Raw genomic sequence first — 23,130 nt, 5'->3', positions numbered from 1 at the left:
TTGTTCCAATATTGTTCCACTTGTTAGCAATGTTTATTTCCTGCCATCTTCATACATATTTGTTACTTTAACTACTCTATGTGGCATGTGTCCATTTGATGTTGCTTCAGACAGTTGTGGGCAGGACTTAGCGTGCTAACACTCATGGTGATAGTCTATATAACCAGGCATTCTTTACTTATTTATTCCTTTAACTTATACTACCTGTTTACTTCATGAGCTGCATGGCTTGTATGTCCTTTTAACCTGTTGGTTTATGGATTCGTTTTTTATCATAGTACGTCTATATGTCATTTTCAATAAAGTACTTTTTCAATTTCTTATACCTCTAGTCTATTGGCATCTTCTTTTTTAGGTTATATAAACTCCAAATTCTCTCAAGTGCATGAGGCCTAAGGCATTGGAATCCCAGTACAGTGCCCCAACAGAGTCCTTCTGGTGAGATAATTTAGCCCTGAAAGTGTTATATCATGAATAACGTCCGGAAGCAAGACTTTGCAATAATACGGAAATTATCATAAATATTGTTACGTTTAGTGGGGGGGGGTGATAATGTCGCTATATACAGTACATACATGTTATACTGCTATATACGTACTGTACTCACACATAATATCGCTATATACTGTACACCTATATAATACTGCTATATACTATACTCACACATAACATTGCTATATGCTGTATTCACACATAATATTGCTAAATACTGTACACTGAAATAATATCGCTATATACAGTAGACACAATTCTGCTATATACTGTACACAGATAATATTGATATATGCTGTATTCACAAATAACATCACTATATACTGTACACACTATAATATTGCTATATACTATACACACATATTATTGCTATATACTATACACACAAATTATTGCTATATGCTGTACACATATAATACTGGTATATATACTATACACACATATAATACTGCATAGAGAGTAACCCATAAACCATCACTAACAACTCTATAGTGATCTACGATTCCCTTGGGACAACAAATGTATTTCTGCACAGACTAGACCCTATATATACTGGTAATGCTAGTCTGTGCAAAAATGGGCTTCTCTAAAAGGGGCTCTAAAGCTGACTGTGTGCTGAATGTGGGAGACAAGTCCAGGGCCAGCACTAGGGGGGCAAACTGGGCAATTGCCCAGGGACAAAATCCCCACAGGAACCTCTGCCAATTTGGTCCGTAAAAGAACGGCAGTGGCACGTGAAGTGCTGACTTAATTGTATTTATGTTCTTAAGTCATTGTGCCACCTGCCTCATTTTGCTGGAGTAAGCCTGGTCAGAAGAGACGAGGCCTGCATCAATGGAGGATGGTACGGCAATGGGGACACGTGAGTGTGGCGCTATCTACAGGGGGGGTGGTATGGCACTATCTACAGGTGGGTGTATGGCACTATCTACAGGTGGGTGTCGCACTATCTACAGGGGGTGTGGCAGTATCTGGAGGGGGTGTAGCACTAACTACAGGGGGTGACGCTATCTGCAGGAGGGTGTGTGACTGTAAAGGGAAGTGTCCCTATATCTATATCTATATATATATATATATATGTATAGTGTGTATGTATGTGTATGTATATGTATATATATATATATACATGTATATATATATAATATATATGTGTATGTATGATACATATAATGTATAATGAGCCAGGGCTGTAACAACAACAACAGCCCTGGTCATGAATGCGGTTGGAAGCAAAGCAGGACAATTAGCATTGCCCTGCTTTGTTTGGTAACCATGGAGACAGGAGATAGTTATCCCCTGTCTCCGTTTCAAGTCTCCCACGCGCACGGACATTCTCGTGCGGGCGCTCATGAGTCGGCTGGTGATACATTATCACCATGCCGACCCATGCTAGCCGGGGGCAAGCGCCACATCCCCCGCTGCGAGAATACCGACAGGGTTAAATAGCCCTGCGTTGGTACGCTCAGGAGCCGGAGCTAGCTGGAGCTAGCAGAAGAGGACCTCACCCCCAGCTGAGAGCTGCCTGCCTGCCTCCCACACCACCACGACCCGGCTCACCTCTCGCTCCTCCAAAGACCTGCTGCTACGGCTTCTGCCTCTGCTTCTGCTCCACCAACAAGTCGAGTCACGCTAAGTATCAAGTGTAGCAATAGCTACACTTAACCCGTTGCTCTCCCTGAGTACTGTTCCTACTCCCCCTGAGTAAGTTAACCCTTGCTTCCCTGAGTTAACCCCTTGCTCTCTCTGAGTACTGTCCCTACTGTCCCAGAAGTTAACCCTTGCTTCCCTGAGTCCCTGAGTTAACCCCTTACTACTGTCCCAGAGTTAACCCTTGCTTCCCTGAGTTAACCCTTGCTTCCCTGAGTCCCAAAAGTGAACCCTTGCTTCCCTGAGTCCCTGAGTTAACCCCTTGCTACTGTCCCTACTGTCCCAGAGTTGACCCTTGCTTCTCTGAGTAACCCTATGTTCCCTAAGTTCACCCTTGCTGCCCTAAGTACCCTGCAGTGACCCTTGACCTGCACATCCCCAGGTACACAGAAACCCATTCCCCTTGTTCCTCCTTATCCTGTATTAACCCTTAGTGTATAGGGAAAGTTATATTAGGAGGGAGTGGGATAGAGATAGTGAGCGTGTGAGAATCACAAGTAGCCTATGTGTATTGTGTTGTAACGTAACTGTATTCTGTGTATGCTTAGGTAAGTGGGTGGCGGTATAATTAGGAGTGTGATACCGTGTTTATAATGTACTGTGATTGGTTACTGTAATTTATATATGAGAGTGATTACTGTATGTTAATAAATATTACCTTTATTTACTATGCGGTCTTATTCCCTTGAGTAGCCGCTAAAGCAATTAGATCGACGTTAGTATAAGGAAAAGGTAGGGGAACTAGGCATAACCCTAGTGACCCTGTTTATCAAGGCGGTAGTAATAGTGGGTGCCACTAACCAGTGAATCCCGCTACTACCCCACCCCCTTTAACAGTGACACTATCTAGCCAGATACAACACAGCAGCAGGCTAGCATTACCAGGGTGGGAAGTGCCACTGTTTTTGGGCTTTCCCAGCCTAATAATACCAGCCTGCGGCTGTGCCAATCCCCAACTACCACTACAGACAGTCAGGTACTGGATCGTACCTGGCTCTTCCCGGTACCCCTGGTGGCGGTGGGTACCGGGGTTATAATGGGGGTTAGTGATAGCCTCTGCACCGGCTAACACTAAGTCCCGCCTTTGTAATGGACGTTGTCACTCAGCCACCAGCTATTAATAAGGTGGTAGTAATAAAGTTTAGAAAAACACAAAGACAGATAAAAAATATTTTATTGAAATAAAAATCCTACACACAAACCTTATTAACCATTTTATTGAGAAAAAAAAAACCCGGTATCGAAGTAGTCCTCGAACCCGATGTAGTCCCACAACTGAACTGTAAAAAAACAAATTAAAAAAAGCAAAACAATTATTATTCTTACCTTTCCTGGGTCCAGCGCTGGAGCCGCAATGTCAGCGAGCTGAGCCCTGTATCTAATCCTATCATGTGTGATACTGTCTGCTGAGCCACTGTATCTAATCCTATCATGTGTGATACTGTCTGCTGAGCCACTGTATCTAATCCCATCATGTGTGATACTGTCTGCTGGGCCTTATATCTAATCCTATCATGCGGGATACTGTCTGCTGAGCTACTGTATCCACAGCAATAGGGTCGTAGCGCTATAGATATGATGTCTCCTATATACACATATACATACACGCACACACATTTTTTTTTGGGGGGGGGGTATATGCATTGAGGCTAATTCCCCTGATGTTTCAAGACCTTAGCGACGTCCCTGGCTTCTAGACCCAGCGATGCAGCTGAAAGCTGCGGGCCGTCGGCCATGAGAAATTTGGGGTGGGGGGGGCCCAAGAAGAACCTTTGCATCGGGGACCATGTGCCTTAAGCTATGCCCCTGGTTGTCGCAGTGTAGAGATGAGCGAACCGGGACAACCGAACCCGGTTTCGGTCCGAACTTCCGGAAAAGTTCGGTTCGCAGCGAATCCGAACTTCACCGGGTTCGGCCGAACCCGTTTTGACCGAACCCGGTCAAAAATATTATACAAATCGGCAGCCACTTGTCTCTATCAATCACTGATAGAGAAAAGAGGCTGCTGATTAAAAATAAAATAAAAAGCATTTCATACGTACCCGGTCGTTGTCTTGCGGACGAGTCTCTCTTCTTCCTCCAGTCCGACCTTCTTTTCTGACGCGGCAGCCTGTGATTGGCTGCAGAGGCCTCTGCAGCCCGTGATTGGCTGCAGCGCTCACATGGGCTGCATCGTCATCAAGGAATGTCGGGCCGGATGTCGCGAGGGACGCGTCACCAAGGCAACGGCCAGGAGACCGGACAGGAGGAAGCGGGGAGTTCCCGGTAAGTGTGAACGTCTTTTTTTTTTTACAGGTACTCTATATTGTGATCGGTAGTCACTGTCCAGGGTGCTGAAACAGTTACTGCCGATCAGTTAACTCTTTCAGCACCCTGAAGAGTGACTATTTACTGACGTCGCCTAGCAACGCTGCCGTAATGACGGGTGCACACATGTAGCCACCCGTCATTACGGGGCCTCATGCACACGACCGTAAAAACACCCGTTATTAAGGGTCGTAATTACGACCCGAAATAGCGGGCCCATAGACTTCTGTTAGCCACGGGTACCTTCCCGTTTTCTCACGGGAAGGTGCCCGTGCCGTTAAAAAGATAGAACATGTTCTATTTTTTTATTTTACGGGTCGTGCTCGTAATTACGAGCACGGCCGGCCGCTTTTACGAGCCGTGCTGTCATTATAAGGGTATGTTCACACGACAGCGTCCGTTACGGCTGAAATTACGGGGATGTTTCCGCCTGAAAACATCCCCGTAATTTCAGCCGTTATGGCATATGCAGGCGCTTGAACGCCGCGTCCATTACGGACGTAATTGGCGCTGCTATTCATTGGAGTCAATGAATAACGGCTCCAATTACGGCCAAAGAAGTGACAGGTCACTTCTTTGACGCGGGCGTCTATTTACGCGCCGTCATTTGACAGCGGCGCGTAAATTACGCCTCGTGTGAACAGACAAACGTCTGCCCATTGCTTTCAATGGGCAGATGTTTGTCAGCGATATCGAGGCGCTATTTTTGGACGTAATTCGGGGCAAAAACGCCCGAATTACGTCCGTAATTAGTGAGTGTGAACATACCCTGTGTTCACACGCACTAATTACGGATGTAATTCGGGATTTTTTGCCCCGAATTACGCCCGAAAATAGCGCCTCGATATCGCTGACAAACATCTGCCCATTGAAAGCAATGGGCAGACGTTTGTCTGTTCACACGAGGCGTAATTTACGCGCCGCTGTCAAATGACGGCGCGTAAATAGACGCCCGCGTCAAAGAAGTGACCTGTCACTTCTTTGGCCGTAATTGGAGCCGTTATTCATTGACTCCAATGAATAGCAGCTCCAATTACGTCCGTAATGGACGCCGCGTTCAAGCGCCTGCACATGCCGTTACGGCTGAAATTACGGGGATGTTTTCAGACGGAAACATCCCCGTAATTTCAGCCGTTACGGACGCTGTCGTGTGAACATACCCTAAATTTTATAGCAGCACGGCCCGTAAAATAGAAAAATAGAACATGTTCTATTTTTTTAACGGCACTGGCACCTTCCCGTGAGAAAACGGGAAGGTACCCATGGGTAACAGAAGTCTATGAGCCCGTTATTGCGGGTCGTAATTACGACCCACAATAACGGGTGTTTTTACGGTCGTGTGCATAATGGGAGCACGGCTTGGAAAATCGACCGGCTGCCTGTGGCCGGCCGTGCTCCTCTCCTGAAATACTCTGTGCTGCCTTAAACTCTGTGGACAGGTCAGGATCCTGTTTCTTTTAAATGCTGCTAGGGAACCCGCTCGATCCACTATATAAGGCTGCGCTACAGTGCAGCATTTAAAAGAAACAGGATCCTGACCTGTCCACAGAGTTTAAGGCAGCACAGAGTATTTCAGGAGATGAGCGTGCAGATTCAGTGCTGCTGTGAACTCTGCTCTTACCATTACGTAGCTCTCAGTCTGTTACCTCTCCTCCATTCCTGTCCTCAATAACACCTTCACATGATTGGCAAGTCACCACCCCGCACAAGATCCGCACGCTCATCTCCTGAAATACTCTGTGCTGCTGTGAACTCTACTCTTACCATTACGTGGTGACTTGCCAATCATGTGAAGGTGTTCTTGAGGACAGGAGTGGAGGAGATGTAACAGACTGAGCTACGTAATGGTAAGAACAGAGTTCACAGCAGCACAGAGTATTTCAGGAGAGGAGCTTGCAGATTCAGTGCTGCTGTGAACTCTGCTCTTACCATTACGTAGCTCAGTCTGTTACCTCTCCTCCACTCCTGTCCTCAATAACACCTTCACATGATTGGCAAGTCACCACCCCGCACAAGATCTGCACGCTCATCTCCTGAAATACTCTGTGCTGCTGTGAACTCTGCTCTTACCATTACGTGGTGACTTGCCAATCATGTGAAGGTGTTCTGGAGGACAGGAGTGGAGGAGAGGTAACAGACTGAGAGCTACGTAATGGTAAGAGCAGAGTTCACAGCAGCACTGAATCTGCACGCTCATCTCCTGAAATACTCTGTGCTGCCTTAAACTCTATGGACAGGTCAGGATCCTGTTTCTTTTAAATGCTGCACTATAGCGCAGCCTTATATAGTGGATCGAGCGGGTTCCCAAGCAGCATTTAAAAGAAACAGTGTGTGTGTTTGGGTATGTGTCTTTGTCTGTTTTTGTTTTTATATGTGTGTTTGTGTTTATGTGTGTTTGTGTATATATGGGTGTGTTTGTGTATATGTGTTTGTGTATATATATGGGTGTATGTGTATATGTTTGTGTGTAGATGTTTGTGTGTGTGTGTTTTTGTATATGTGTGTGTTTGTGTATATGTGTGTGTTTGTGTATATGGGTGTGTTTGTGTATATGGGTGTGTTTATGTGTGTGTTTGTGTATATATGGATGTGTTTGTGTATATATATGGGTGTATTTGTATATATGTTTGTGTGTAGATGTTTGTGTGTGTGTGTGTTTATATATGTGTGTGTTTGTGTATATGTGTGTGTTTGTGTATATGTGTGTGTTTGTGTATGGTTGTTTGTGTGTGTGCGTGTATATATGTGTGTAGGTGAGTAGAAGTATTGTTATTGTTCACATTGATAACTGTTTTTTTATGTTGTTGCAGATTTTGATGTACCGATTGGACTACATCTTCGATTCGTTGGACTACTGCGTAGATCTACGTTTTTTTTAAATTTTAATAAAATGGTTAACGAGGGTTTTGTTGGGGATTTCTTATTTCAATAATAAAGAATTGTCTTTGTGTTTTTTTTTAAACTTTATTAGTGCCTAGATAATGGCAGTTGGCTGATTGACAGCGTCCATTATTAAGGCGGTACTTAGTGTTAGCCGGTGCAGAGGCTAGCACTAACCACCCATTATTACCCCGGTACCCACCACCACCAGGGGTGCCGGGAAGAGCTTGGTACGATCCAGTACCCGACCATCTGTTGTGATGGTCGGGTACTGGGGCGGCCGTAGGCTGGTATTATGAGGCTGGGAAGGGCCAAAAACAGTGGACCTTCCCACCCTTGTAATGCTAGGCTGCTGCTGCTGTGTTGTATCGGGCTGGTTATAAAAATGGGGGGGACCCCACGTCGTTTTTTTTGGGGAATTTAACAAATTTAACAATAGACGTTGGGTCCCCCACATTTTTAATAACCAGCCATATACAAGGCCGCAGCAGTCTGGCATTACATGGGTGGGAAGGGCCACTGGTTTTGTCCATTCCCAGGCTAATAACACTGTGTTGTATGTGGCTGGTTATGATAAATTGGGTGGAACCCCATGTCTTTTTAAAAAAAATAAATAAATAAATAATAAAAAAAAAATGACGTGGGGTCCCCCCCACTTTTATAACCAGCCAGATACAACACAGCAGCAGCAGCCTAGCATTACAAGGGTGGGAAAGTCCACTGTTTTTGGCCCTTCCCAGCCTCATAATACCAGCCTGCGGCCGCCCCAGAGCCCGACCATCACAACAGATGGTCGGGTACTGGATCGTACCTGGCTCTTCCCGGCACCCCTGGTGGTGGTGGGTACCGGGGTAATAATGGTGGTTAGTGTTAGCCTCTGCACCGGCTAACACTAAGCCTCGCCTTAGTAATGGATGTTGTCACTCAGACAGCGGCCATTACTAAAGTGGTAGTAATAAAATTTGAAAAGACAAAGATATAGATAAAATATTTTATTGAAATAAAGCACCCCCAACACAACCCTCATTAACCATTTTATTGTAGAAAAAAAAAACGTCATCGAAGTAGTCCTCGAAACCGACGTAGTCCAAACACCAAACCTGTAAAAAAAATAAAAATGAAATAAAACATGTCGTAGGCTTAGATTCAGTTTAATGTGTGATACTGACTGTTATACCATGTATAGAAGCCTGCCACGAAGTTGACTTAGATACAGGGCGCCAGCAGACAGTATCATACATGGCCATACAGACATGTATACAAACAAACATACATACATGCAAACTATCATACATACATGCATACACACACACATGAAACCATACATACAAACATGCAAAGATACATACATATATACAAGCATGCACAAATATACATGCAAACATAAATACATGCAAACATAATTACATACATGCACATATATATAAACATACATGCAAAAATAAAAACATGCAAACATACATGACAACATACATACATACATACATGCAAACATACATACATACAAACATGTATACATACATGACAACATACATACATACATGCAAATATACATTCATGCAAACATACATAAATGCAAACATGCACATATATACATACATGACAACATACATACATGACGACATACATACATACATACATACATACATACATACATACATACATAAAATGCAAACATACATACATTCATGCAAACATACATGCAAATATACACATACATGCCAACATACATACATACATACATGCAAACATACACACATGCAAATATACATACAAACATACATGCACATATATACATACATACATGCATACATACATACATGACAACATACATACATGCAAACATACATTCATGCAAACATACATTCATGCAAACATACATTCATGCAAACATACATACATGCAAACACACATGCACATATATACATACATGCACATATATACATACATACATGACAACATACATACATGCCCAAAAAAATAATAATACGTTCATACTTACTTTCCTCCTGTCCGGGCTCCAGCGATGACGTTTCATCCATGTCGCCGCTGCAGCCTGTGATTGGCTGCAGAGGCGGTCACGTGGGATGAAGCGTCATCCTGACGTGCGTGACCGCCACTACAGCCTGTGATTGGCTGCAGCGGCGAAAGGGATGAAACGTCATCGCTGGAGGCCGGACAGGAGGAAAGTAAGTACGAACGTATAATTTTTATTTTTTTATTACATTTAAATTGTATTTTCCGCGCGCCGAGCATGTACTGTCAAGGTTGCTGAAAGAGTTAGTGCAGCCCATTAACTCTATCAGCACCCGAGACAGTAGCATGCTCGGCGCACGTAAGTGACAGGTTCGGTCCGAACTAGTTCGGTCCGAATCGAACTTTTTTGTGAAATTCGGCGAACTAGCCGAACCGAACTTTTGAAAAGTTCGCTCATCTCTATCGCAGTGACTTCAGGTTCTTTCATCGAAACATCCTTATTTCCGGAATCGTTTGTGATGGAATTACGTGTTTTTTATATCAAAAGTTGCAACTTCTCAGATCAATAGAGAAGCATTCTTCCATTTTTATCCCCCCAATTTAGCTCACGAGGAACAAGAATTCCTTTATACACTGGATGTTGAGAGGTATTGAGATGTATCTTAAAAGAACTGAAGATTTCTGAATTTCTGAGAAATTGTTTGTTCTTTTTTTCAGGAGCTAAAAAAGGCCAAAAAGCTTCAAAAGGCAAGCTTGCCAGAAGGATCAAGACAGTGATTATAGAGGTTTATTCCTTTGAAGGAATTACTCAGCCATTTATAATTAAGGTTCATTCGACACGTTCAACTGTAGCCTCTTGGCCAGAGAGAACGCATGTCTCTCTGATGAATATATGTAATGCGGCCTCCTGGGCTTCCCCATCTACTTTCATTGACGATTACAGGCTTGATATTAATACAAAGAGTTCATCCTTTGGCACTGGCATTCTGGTATTGGATTCTTAACCACCTCCCCAATGTACTACTTAAAGAGGCTCTGTCACCAGATTTTGCAGCCCCTATCTGCTATTGCAGCAGATAGGCGCTGCAATGTAGATTACAGTAACGTTTTTATTTTTAAAAAACGAGCATTTTTGGCCAAGTTATGACCATTTTCGTATTTATGCAAATGAGGCTTGCAAAAGTACAACTGGGCGTGTTGAAAAGTAAAAGTACAACTGGGCGTGTATTATGTGTGTACATCGGGGCGTGTTTACTACTTTTACTAGCTGGGCGTTGTGTATAGAAGTGTCATCCACTTCTCTTCACAACGCCCAGCTTCTGGCAGTGCAGACACAGCCGTGTTCTCCAGAGATCACGCTGTGACGTCACTCACAGGTCCTGCATCATGTCGGCACCAGAGGCTACAGATGATTCTGCAGCAGCATCAGCGTTTGCAGGTAAGTCGATGTAGCTACTTACCTGCAAATGCTGATGCTGCTGCAGAATCAACTGTAGCCTCTTGTGCCGACACGATGCAGGACCTGTGAGTGACGTCACAGTGCTGCACTGCCAGAAGCTGGGCGTTCTGAAGAGAAGTGGCTGATACTTCTCTTCAGAAAGCCCAGCTAGTAAAAGTAGTAAACACGCCCCGATGTACGCACATAATACACGCCCACTTGGACTTTTACTTTTCAACACGCCCAGTTGTACTTTTGCAAGCCTCATTTGCATAAATACAAAAATGGTCATAACTTGGCCAAAAATGCTCGTTTTTTAAAAATAAAAACGTTACTGTAATCTACATTGCAGCGCCTATCTGCTGTAATAGCAGATAGGGGCTGCAAAATCTGGTGACAGAGCCGCTTTAAATCGCTTCTGCACTGCCAAGACAAAATAGAAAAGTGAAAATCGGTTAACCAGCAATTTTTATTTTCTTATGTCCAGAGGCAACACATATTTATCCAGCCAATAAAATATTAATTTGGCTGTACCTCTGTCTTTTTATTTATACAGAGTGTATGGGGTCTTTGAGAGCTACACACGCCTATCCAACTGATATGCTAATGTATTCTGTTGAGTTGTAGGTGGGTTGGTCCTAGGAAGGAGTCAAGGATGAGGTAATAACCATTCTGTGCTGACTCCGGACTTAAGGAAAGCAAGATTCCAGGTAAAACAATTTTTAATATATAATGTAAACATATAATATCATTATCAAGTGCATTTGGAAAGTCTTCAGACCATTTCACTTTTCTCACATTTTATGTTTAGTCCTTGAAGTAAAATAAAAAAAATTCACGTTTTTCGCCATCACTTTATTAAAAATAAAAAAACTCAAATTTTGCATGGCTATAAGTATTCCCACCCTTTGCTATGACACTTGAAATTTAGCTATGGGGCCTCCCATTTCTCTAAATCATCTTTGAATTTTTTTTATACCTTGATTGGACTCCACCTGAGGTAAATTCCTTTGATTGGACATGATTTGGAAATACACACCCTTGTCTATATAAGGTCTCACAACAGACAATGCGTATCAGAGCAAAGACCAAGTCATGAGGAGGAAAGAACTGTCTGTAGAGCTCAGAGACAGCTTTGTGTGGAGGTAAAGTTTAGGAGAAGGGTACAAAAAAGATTTCTGCTGCACAAAAAGTTCCCAAGAGCACAGTGGCCTCCATAATTCTTAAATGGAAGAAGTTTGGAACAACCAGGACTCTTCCTATAGCTGGCGGCTCCACCATACTAAGTAATTAGGGAATAAGTGCCTTGGTAAGAGAGGAGACTAAGATCCCAATGGTGACTCTGCCTGAGCTCAAAAGATCCTGTGTGCAGATGGGAGAAAATTCCAGAAGGTCATCCATCACTGCAGCACTCCACCAATGTGGGCTTTATGGCAGAGTGGTCGGAAAGAAGCCTCTCCTCAGTAAAAGACACATGAAAGCCCATCTGGAATTTGCAAAAAAAGCACAGAAAGGACTCAGACTGAGAAACAAGATTCTGTGGTCTGATAAAAGCAAGATTGATTTAAATGTTTGGCCTGAATTCTAAGCGTCATGTCTGGTGGAAACCAGGCACTGCTCATCACCTGCCTAATACCATCCCTACAGTGAAGAATGGTGGTTGCAGCAGTATCATGCTGTGGGGGTGTTTTTTAGGGGCTGGGACAGAGAGACTGGTGAGGGTTGAGGGAAAGATAAATGGAGTAATGTACAGAGATATTCTTAATGAAAACATGATCCAGAGTGCTCTGGACCTCAGATTGGGCCAAAGATTCACCTTCCAACAACCCTAAGCACACAGCCAAGACAACACAGGAGTAGATTAGGGACAACTCTGTGACTGTCCTTGAGTGGCCCAGCCAGATCCCTGACTTGAACCCAATCGAACATCTCTGGAGAAACTTGAAAATTGCTATCCACCGACAGTTCCCATCCAACCTAACAGAGCTTGAGAGAACCTGCAGAGAAGAATGGCAGAAAATCCCCAAATCCAGGTGGGCAAACCTTGTGGCATCATACCCAAGAAGACTGGAGGCTGTTATTGCTGCCAAATGTGATTCAACCAAGTACTGAGGAAAGGGTCTGAATACTTATGTCAATGCAATATTTTAGCTTTTTCTTTTCAATAAATTAGCAAAGATTACTAACATTCTGTTTTCACTTTGTTATTATGGGGTATTTAGTGCAGAATGATGGGGAAAAACTCAATATTATAAGACCATTATTACCAGTAATAACACTAGACAAGGTCCAAATAATACCGCCACACCATAACCACATAGTGACTGAAAAATACCCCCATACTGATACTGAATAATACTGCCACACCATAACCACATAGTGACTGAATAACACCCAAATGATGTTACTGAGTAATACCTCCACACCATAACCACATAGTGACTGAATAATACCCCCATACTATTACTGAATAATACCGCCACACTATAACCACATAGTGACTGAATAATACCCCCATACTGTTATTGATAATACCTCCCCACCATAACCGCATAGTGACTGAATAATACCCCCATAGTGTTACTGAATAAAAACCACTATTCAAAGACCAATACTACCACCATGTAGTGACCATACAGTGGTAGATGCCAGTTATACACAGAAGCCCTTCAAACGATATAAATGATTACAGCACATTTATATCCAGTGACTCACAGGTGATGTTTTCTCTGATTATAGTCGTTCACTTTCCCTTGTTTTCTCCATCTGGCCCAGTCCACTACTTATTCCAGCCACGACTCGTCTCTGCAAAATTTGACACACAGACATGTTGGTTTCTCGCTATTCCAGTATCCTCCCCATCTATATGCTATGCTCTAAACCAATTTGTAATCCACAGTGCCCCAGATGGTAATAATGATACCTGAGTGCTCAACACAATAAAAGTGCCCCATCAGTAACCGTGCCCCCACACAGTGATAATGCCCCCTTTGTGCTCCCTGTAGATAGCGCCACACACAACACCCTGTAGGTAGTGCCACATACAGGCCCCTGTAGATAGCGCCACACACGCAGCCCCCCCTTGTAGGTAGTGCCACACACACAGACCCCTCCTTATAGATAGTGCCACATAGCCCCCCTTGTAGATAGTGCCACACATACCCCTAGTAGACAGTGCCACACCCCACCTCCTTGTAGATAGTGCCATACAGCCCTCCCCTGTATAGTAACACATAGACCCCCTTGTAGATAGTGTCACACACCCCCTTGTAGATAGTGCCATACTGCCCTCCCCCTGTATAGTGCCACACAGCCCCCCTTGTAGATAGTGCCAGATACCCCACCTATAGATAGCACCACACAGTCCCCCCAGTAGATAGCGCCACACAGAGCCCCCAGTAGAGAGCGCCACACAGAGCCCCCCAGTAGACAGCGCCACACAGTCCTCCCCCCTAGTAGATAGCGCCACACAGACAACCCCCCCCCGGCCATTTTAGATATACACCGCCTCCTCAAAAAAAACATTGTACTTACCTAGCCCCATTCCCACGATGGAAGGAGCGCACCACTGTCTCCAGATGGGCCAGCGTGATGCAATGACCTCATTACGCCAGCCTGCGCAGGGACTCCGTCCCAGCGTCTAACGCAGCCTGCAGCCTATACTATTCAATTGTATCTGCGTCCTGAGGATGCAGATACAACTGAATGTGGCAGTCCCCGGTGCTAGCGACGCTACCGGGCATGAGGGGGCCCCGTGTTACCCGGACCATAAATGTTATGTGCCAGGTGGCACCCTCATACCGTGGGTCCCATAGCAGCCGCTATGGCTATTATAGTGAGCAGGGGGACCTGAGAAGATGGGGGCCCTGGGCAATTGCCCAGTTTCCCCCCCCCCCCCCCCAACGCCGGCCCTGGCTAGGAGATTGGGCATTACTAAACTAGTGACAGATCCTCTTTAAGCTCCTTTTACCTTGACGGAGGGGTTTCATATTCAAGATGTTTCTTTTTAGTTCTTTTATTATTAGATTGTGCATCTTGTTATCAGTTTATAGTAAAATATTTGATGGTTATAAACATAGTATAAAGGGGAAAATTCTAAACTTTATAGGTTCTTGCTAAAACAGGATTTTAGAAACAACCTTCTGCCAGCTAGGGAGAAATGAGAGAGTGATGTAGAGAAAATAAATAAGTGGGAATCGATCTTTAGGGACATTACTGTCCTATAATTAATAGGCTCTACTTTTATCCTGATAGATTGTATAAGATGAGATCTTGAAATTCTACAGATTGTCCTAAATGCTCAATGGCGCACACAAACTTGATACATCTTTACAGAAGGAGCCCTAAATGCCAAAGATAGTGGCGGCCGGTAGTTCATGAGCTCAATCAGACATTTTCAGCTGGAGTACCCCTTGATTAAATACAGGGGGATAAGCAGGGGTTAAGTGCTACAACAAGTATCATCACTGCTATAAGTAAAGCTTTGATGAGTGCAAGAATTGTATTGTTACAGGTGTGGATGTCATCAAATGAACCATCTAGACAACCTGGAGAAACGAGGTTTCTCATTTAGTATTGTATGAATAAATGATCTATAAAAATAGAAAACAATTTACTAAATTTCAACAAATCTGAATCAAATGGATAGAAAGATTTAATCTGCGAGTCTAAAACTGGAGGAATGAGTGTCTGGTTGAGAGGAAATGAATTATTTAGTTATTTTTATTTTCCTTCTCTCTCTAGCGGTTGTGTGGGTTAGGGAGGTTGGGCTGGGATTTGAAATAAATGAGCATTTCATGTGTACTATTAATGGCTATTTTGATATTGTAACAAAAATATTTAAAAAAAAAACAAAAACCCAGTCTGATGGAAAGAGGACCAATATGTCAGCCCATTAACATAGATGGGGTTGGCAGGAAGGGGTTACCTAAGCAGCAATACTAACTATCCAAGAACAAATACAATAAATCAAGTCTCCCATAATATGCAAAAATGTAAAGTCAGTTTATTAACCCCTTCCCTCTTTGGCCGCTTTTGACCTTCCTGACAGAGCCTCATTTTTCAAATCTGACATGTTTCACTTTATATGGTAATAACTCCGGAATGCTTTTACCTATCCAAGTGATTCTGAGATTGTTTTCTCGTGACACATTGGACTTTATGTTACTGGCAAAATTTGCCCGATACATTCAGTATTTAATTGTGAAAAACACCAAAATTTAGCGAAAAATTGCAAAAAGTTGCATTTTTCTCAATTTAAATGTATCTGCTTGTAAGACAGGCAGTTATACCACACAAAAATGTTGCTAACTAACATCCCCCATATGTCTACTTTAGATTGGCATCGTTTTTTGAACATCATTTTATTTTTCTAGGACGTTACAAGGCTTAGAACTTTAGCAGCAATTTCTCACATTTTCAAGAAAATTTCAAAATGCTATTTTTACAGGGGCCAGTTCAGTTGTGAAGTGGCTTTGAGGTCCTTAGATATTAGAAACCCCCAATAAGTCACCCCATTTTAAAAACTGCACCCATCAAAGTATTAAAAACAGCATTTAGAAAGTTTCTTAACCCTTTAGACATTGCACAGGAATTAAGGCAAAGTAGAGGTGAAATTTACAAAGTTCATTATTTTTTTCCAGAAATTCATTTTGAATCCATTTTTTTTGTACCACAGAATGTTTTACCCAAGAAATGCAACTCAATATTTATTGCCCAGGTTCTGCAGTTTTAGGAAATATCCCACATGTGGCTCTAGTGTGCTACTGGACTGAAGCACCGGCCTCAGAAGCAAAGGAGCACCTGGTGGATTTTGGGTCTCCTTTTTATTAGAATATATTTTAGGCACCATGTCAGCTTTGAACAGGTCTTGTGGAACTAAAACAGTGGAAACCCCCCAAAAGTGACCCCATTTGGGAAACTACACCCCTCGAGGAATTTATCTAGGGGTGTAGCAAGCATTTTGACTGGCCAGTTTTTTTGCAAAAATTTTTGGAACTAGGCCATGAAAATGAAAATCTACATTTTTTTCAAATAAAATGTAGGTTTAGCTAATTTTTTTTCATTTCCAAAAGAACTAAAGTAGAAAAAGCACCACAACATTTGTAGAGCAATTTCTCCCGAGTAAAACAATACCCCACATGTGGTAATAAACGGTTATTTGGACACACAGCAGGGCTTAGAATGGAAAGAGCGCCATTTGGCTCTTGGAGCTCAAATTTAGCAGGAATGGTTTGCGGAGGCCATGTCGCATTTGCAAAGCCCCCTAGGGGACAAAACAGTGGAAACCCCCAACAAGTGACCCCATTTTGGAAACTATACCCCTCGAGGAATTTATCTAGGGGTGTAGCAAGCATTTTGACCGGACAGTTTTTTTGCAAAAATTTTTGGAACTAGGCCATGAAAATGAAAATCTACATTTTTTTCAAATAAAATGTAGGTTTAGCTAATTTTTTTTCATTTCCACAAGGACTAAAGGAGAAAAAGCACCATAAAATTTGTAAAGAAATTTCTCCTGAGTAAAACAATACCCCACATGTGGTAATAAACGGTTGTTTGGACACACGGCAGGGCTTAGAAGGGAAAGAGCGCCATTTGGCTTTTGGAACTCAAATTTAGCAGGAATGGTTTGCGGAGGCCATGTCGCATTTGCAAAGCTCCTGAGGGGACAAAACAGTGGAAATCCCCAACAAGTGACCCCATTTTGGAAACTACACCCCATGAGGAAATTATCTAGGAGTATAGTGAGCAGTTTGACTCCACAGGTGTTTTACAGAACTTATTGGAAGTAGACCGTAAAAATGAAAATCTACATTTTTTCAAATAAAATGTAGGTTTAGGTATTTTTTTTTTCATTTCCACAAGGACTGAAGGAGAAAAAGCACCATAAAATTAGTAAAGCAACTTCTCCCGAGTAAAACAATACCCCACATGTGGTCATAAACGGCTGTTTGGACACACGGTAGGGCTCAGAATGGAAGGAGCACCATTTGGATTTTGGAATGGTTTCTGGGCACCATGTCACATTTGCTGAGCCCCTGTAGTACTAGTACAGTGGAAACACCCCAAAAGTGACTCCATTTGGGAAACTGCACCCCCTGAGGAATCATCTAGGGGTATAGTGAAAATTTTGATCCCAAAGGTTTTTTGCTGAATTAATTAGAATTAAGCTATGAAAATGAAAAATATTTTTTTTTTCCAACAAGATGTAATTTTAGATCAACATTTTTCATTTTTACAAGGAATAGAGAAGAAAAAGCACCCCAACATTTGTAAAGTAATTTCTCCCGAGTACGGTAACACCCCATATGTGGTTATAATAGGCTATTTACGTATATGGGAGCATTCAGAAGAAAAGGAGCGGTACTTATCTTTTGGAGTGTAGATTTTGCTGGAATGGTTTGCGGACGCCGTGTTGCATTTGCAAAACCCCTGATGTACCAAACAAAAGTGACCCCGTTTTAGAAACTACACCCCTAAAGGCATTTATCAAGGGGTGTAGTGAGAATTTAGACATCACAGGTGTTTTTCAGAAATGAATACGCAGTGGATGGTGCAAAGTGAAAATTGCAATTTTTCCACTGATCTGCCCATTCACCGCACAAGATGTTGTGCCCCTAGAGAATCTTACCCCATAAATTGTTAAGCGGGTTCTCCCGGGTATGGTAATGCCTTACTTGTGGCCATAAATTGCTGTTTGGGCACACTGTAGTGCTAAGAAGGAATAGACCGCCATTTTGAGCATGGATTTTGCTTGGTAACAGTTCTGTTTGGGGTTTTGCTGGTATTTCAGTTTATAATGTGGTGGCATATGTAATCTGTGCGGAGTATATCAGGGTATATGTAATCTGTGCGGAGTATATCAGGGTATATGTAATCTGTGCGGAGTATATCAGGGCATAATAAGAGGGTATAATAATGGGGTAAATAATACAATTATCCATAGATGTGTGTTACGCTGTGAAGCTATCCGTTATGCGCAGGCCGGTGTCACACTGATAAACGCTTTTCTTTCTTATCCCCTTCTGTAACGCTCTGCACCTTTTGGGGACTTTTTCTCCTTCGTAGTTTGGGAAATATTACTGGGAAAGTTTTGCGCTGGTATAATACGGGCGCCCTCGCTTCCAGCGGATGTGCTGTGTCCACTCCCTTTCCTAGTTCCTAAATACTAGGGCCCTGAAACTGAAGGAATGTTCCCCTCCGGCCTGCGCATTGAGATGTTTTTCATCACCGCATTACTAGTGCCGTAACTTTTTCGTTTTTCAGCTGATTGAGCGGTGTGCGGGCTTGTTTTTTGCGAGACGGGCTGTAGATTTTATTGGTATCATTTTAGAACACACATGACTTTTTGATCACTTTTTATTTCATTTTTTGGTAAAGGAAATTACCAAAAACAAGCAATTCTGGAATCGTTTTTTATTGTTTTTTTTATCGGCATCCACAGTGTGCCCTAAATTACATGTTCGCTTTATTTTGCGGGTCGATACGATTACGGCGATACCAAATTTATATAGTTTTTTTTATGTATTGCAGCTTTTGCACAATAAAATCACTTTTTTTATAAAATCATTTGTTTTCTGTGTCGCCATTCTAAGACCCATAACTTTTTTATTTTTGCGTGCACGAAACGGTGTCAGGGATTATTTTTTGCGGGATGGATTGTCGTTTTTATTAGTACTATTTTGGAGTAAATGTGACTTTTTGATCACTTTTTATAGCATTTTTTGGAAGGAGATGTGACCTAAAAACAAAGATTCTGGCGTTGTTTTTCATGTTTTTTTTTTACGGCGTTCACCGTGCGGGATAAATTACATAATAGTTTTGTAGTTTGGGTCGTTACGGACGCGGCGATACCAATTATGTATAGTTTTTTTAATTTTTACGGTTTTTCCCATAATAAAAGACTAACTATGGGAAAAAAGTCAGTTTAGCTTTATTTTTATTTGAAATGTGTGTGTTTTTATTGTTTTACCACATTTTTATTATCTTTTTTTTACTTTTCTGACTTGTCCCACTAGGGGACATGAGGGCCTGATGCCCCGATCGCTACTCTAATACACTGCACTACATACGAAGTGCAGTGTATTAGCGCTGTCAGTTATTCACTGACAGCAAGCCTATGAGGACACGCCGAAGGCGGGTCCTCATGGGCTCCCATACAAGGCAGACTCGGACGCCATTTTCTGGCGTCCGATTGCCACAGCAACCCAGCGATTGCATCACTGGGTTGCCGATCGGGTGAAAACTATTGAGCGCAGCATCTGAGGGGTTAATCTGCCGGATCGGAGAGTAGCTCCGGTCCTGGCAGTTACAGGAGGGTGCCAGCTGTATAATACAGCTGTCACCCCGCGGTGATGGTGCCGGCTCTGCTTCTGAGCCCGCACTATCACTGCGCCGTACATGTACGGCGCTTTGCGGGAAGCACCTCCCGACAGCGCCGTACATGTACGGCACATGTCGGGAAGGAGAGTACTATAAAAAAAAAATCATACATGTGTGTATATGTGTGTATATATATATATATATATATATATATATATATATATATATATATATATATATATATATATATATATATATATATATATATTTATATATATATATATATATATATATATATATATATATATAATATATTCCCCCCTGATATTTCTTTATCTCCTATGGCATCAGCACACCATGACTGAAACTAAAAAGAAAGACAAACTCCATCTGCCATGTCAGATGTATAAACCAGGTATAATATTATTTTTGCTTTTATTACATTCCTTATGCATTTTAAATCAGTCACTATTATTTTGCAATTTGCTTTTTTCAAATAACTTCCTGTGATATTTTGTTTTAAGAGCACTTAAAGAAGTACTTTAAAAAAATAAGATGAGAGCATGAGATTGCATGGCTTATGTAAGGGAGGTCAGGGCAAACTAGCCTAATGGCTTTGCTCTATTTTAGATTTGATAATATTACAACAAACAGGAACTTTATCTTATGTGTAATGAATTCTTGTCGACATGATAATGATACATTTACTGCTAAAAAGAAAACTTTGATGAGTCTGACATCTTTCTCATATCCCTTTATAAATGTACTTTGAAACTGATCAAGCTGGCCATATGTTATTGTTTTATGCCGTGTAAATACATATATATATATATATATATATATATATATATATATAAAATACATATATTTATATATATATAATACATATATAATACATATATATTTAATACATATATATATATATATACATATATATATATAATACACATATATATAATACATATATATATATATATATATATATATATACATATAATACATATAAATATATATAATACATATATATATATCTATATATATATATATATATATATATATATATATATATATATATATATTACCAGAATCAAATGGACTTGTTTTACTGTCTCATGAAAATTGAATAATGACAAACTCAAAAATTTTTAGAAAATACAAGAAAATTAAGATTTGGCATTTTGTATATATTTTGTGGCCAAATTATACAATAACCATTTTTTCTTATTTTCAACCTGTCACTGTTATACTGCTGGGGTTTAGCGCCCTAAACATTCGTCTCTCAAACTGTCAGTTTTAGCATTTTGTCTTAGGCCACATTCACACGACAGTGGAAAAACAGCCGTGTGACGTAGTGAAATACGGCCATTTTCAGAACAATTATGTTCAATGGGTGTATTTATATGGCTGCTTTTTTAACGGCCCGTCTGGCCGTTTTCACAGCAAGACAGCTACCATAGAACCGGCGTTTTTTCAGGAATCAATCCTTGTAACGGCCGGAAAAAACTGATCCTGGCCGAGGACTCTCTGCACACAGGGCTACTTTGAGCGCTGAGCCCGGAGAAGCCCGACAGCACTGTCCCTATATGGACAGATACGTCAGGTGCTCCGTCTATGAGCAGAATCTCCTGGCCAGAGGGATTCCACTCCTACAGGGAGCTACAGCAGTGCTATCTACAAGGGGGGTGCTATCTACCAGGGGTGCTATCTACATGGGGGAGTTGTTATCTACAGGGGGTGGCACTATCTACATAGGCACTGTGGCACTATATGGGGGGTGGCACTATCTACAGGGGACACTGGCGCTATCTACAGTGGCCCTGTGATACTATGTGGGCTCTGGCACTTTGTATGTGGGCACTATGTCACTTTATATATGGGCACTGTGGTACTAGGTGGGCACTGTGGCACTATCTATAATGGCCACTGTGGCACTATGTAGGCACTGTCACTTTATATGTGGGCAATATGTGGGCACTGTGGTACGATCTATAGTAGGTACTGTGTGCACTGGCACTATATATGTAGGCACTATGGCACTTTATATGTGGGCACAGTGGGCACTGTGTGGGCATTGTGGTACTATGTGGGCACTAGCCATATGTGGGCATTATCTACAGGGACATTGCGGCACTATCTACATGGGCAGTGTGGTGTTTTCAGGGGGTTGGGACAAGTAAAATCCATCCTTTTTTTAACAGCCATGAAAAACGGATGACAAATGGCCATTAAAAACGAACAGACCGACTGGAAGTGGATGACAATTTGGAGACACACTGATGCAAAATGGCCATGAAAAACTGACAGTTGAATGTAGCCTAAGGCTCTGTTTACATCTGCGTGAGGGCTCGGTTCTGACGTTCCCTCGGAGATTTCCGTCGGAATGGAGCCCTGACCGACACAACATTGATTTCAATGGTGACCAATCTGGCTTCCGTTTGTGTCAGTTGTGCAAGGGTTCCGTCGTTTTGACAAAATCAATACCGTAGTCGACTACGCTATTCAAACCTATGGTTTCCGTTTGTGCCCTGATGCAGATATGAACGAAGCCTTAGACAAGTAATAATATATTGAGCGCTGAATGTGAATTACCATTTAAGAGACTTGAGATTACTCCAACAGGTTCCTGCACATGCTCACTGCTCAGTTGAAGCCAAGGCCAGTACACTTGGATTCATCTAAAAAGTCTTCTCTAATAATTTACATACAGCACACAATGGGGAAGATGTACTAATGTGTCTGCTGCAGCTCGAATGTGTCAGAAATTGCTCCAAAATCTGGCACATCTTGCCGCATTTCTTCTTAAACCAATCACTAGACACTTTGCAAAAGTGTTCCGAAAAAGTGTTGTGGATTATCTGAAAAGGGTGCTTGGCTTGGTAGCACAAACCCCACAATACTCAATCAAAATGAAATAAAACATGACAACAGTTTCTTTGGATAAAAATGGCCACGGTGTTTATTAAGGGTAACCTAAGATAAAATAATTCGAAGAGAATAACCATAAATAATCGAATAAATAATAAAATATAAATATTTTGACCAATAAAAACCAAGTCCGCCCAGCATTA

Source organism: Rhinoderma darwinii, chromosome 1 (genome assembly GCF_050947455.1).
Source record: "Rhinoderma darwinii isolate aRhiDar2 chromosome 1, aRhiDar2.hap1, whole genome shotgun sequence".
NCBI lineage: Eukaryota > Metazoa > Chordata > Amphibia > Anura > Rhinodermatidae > Rhinoderma > Rhinoderma darwinii.
This window is presented reverse-complemented; position numbering follows the sequence as displayed.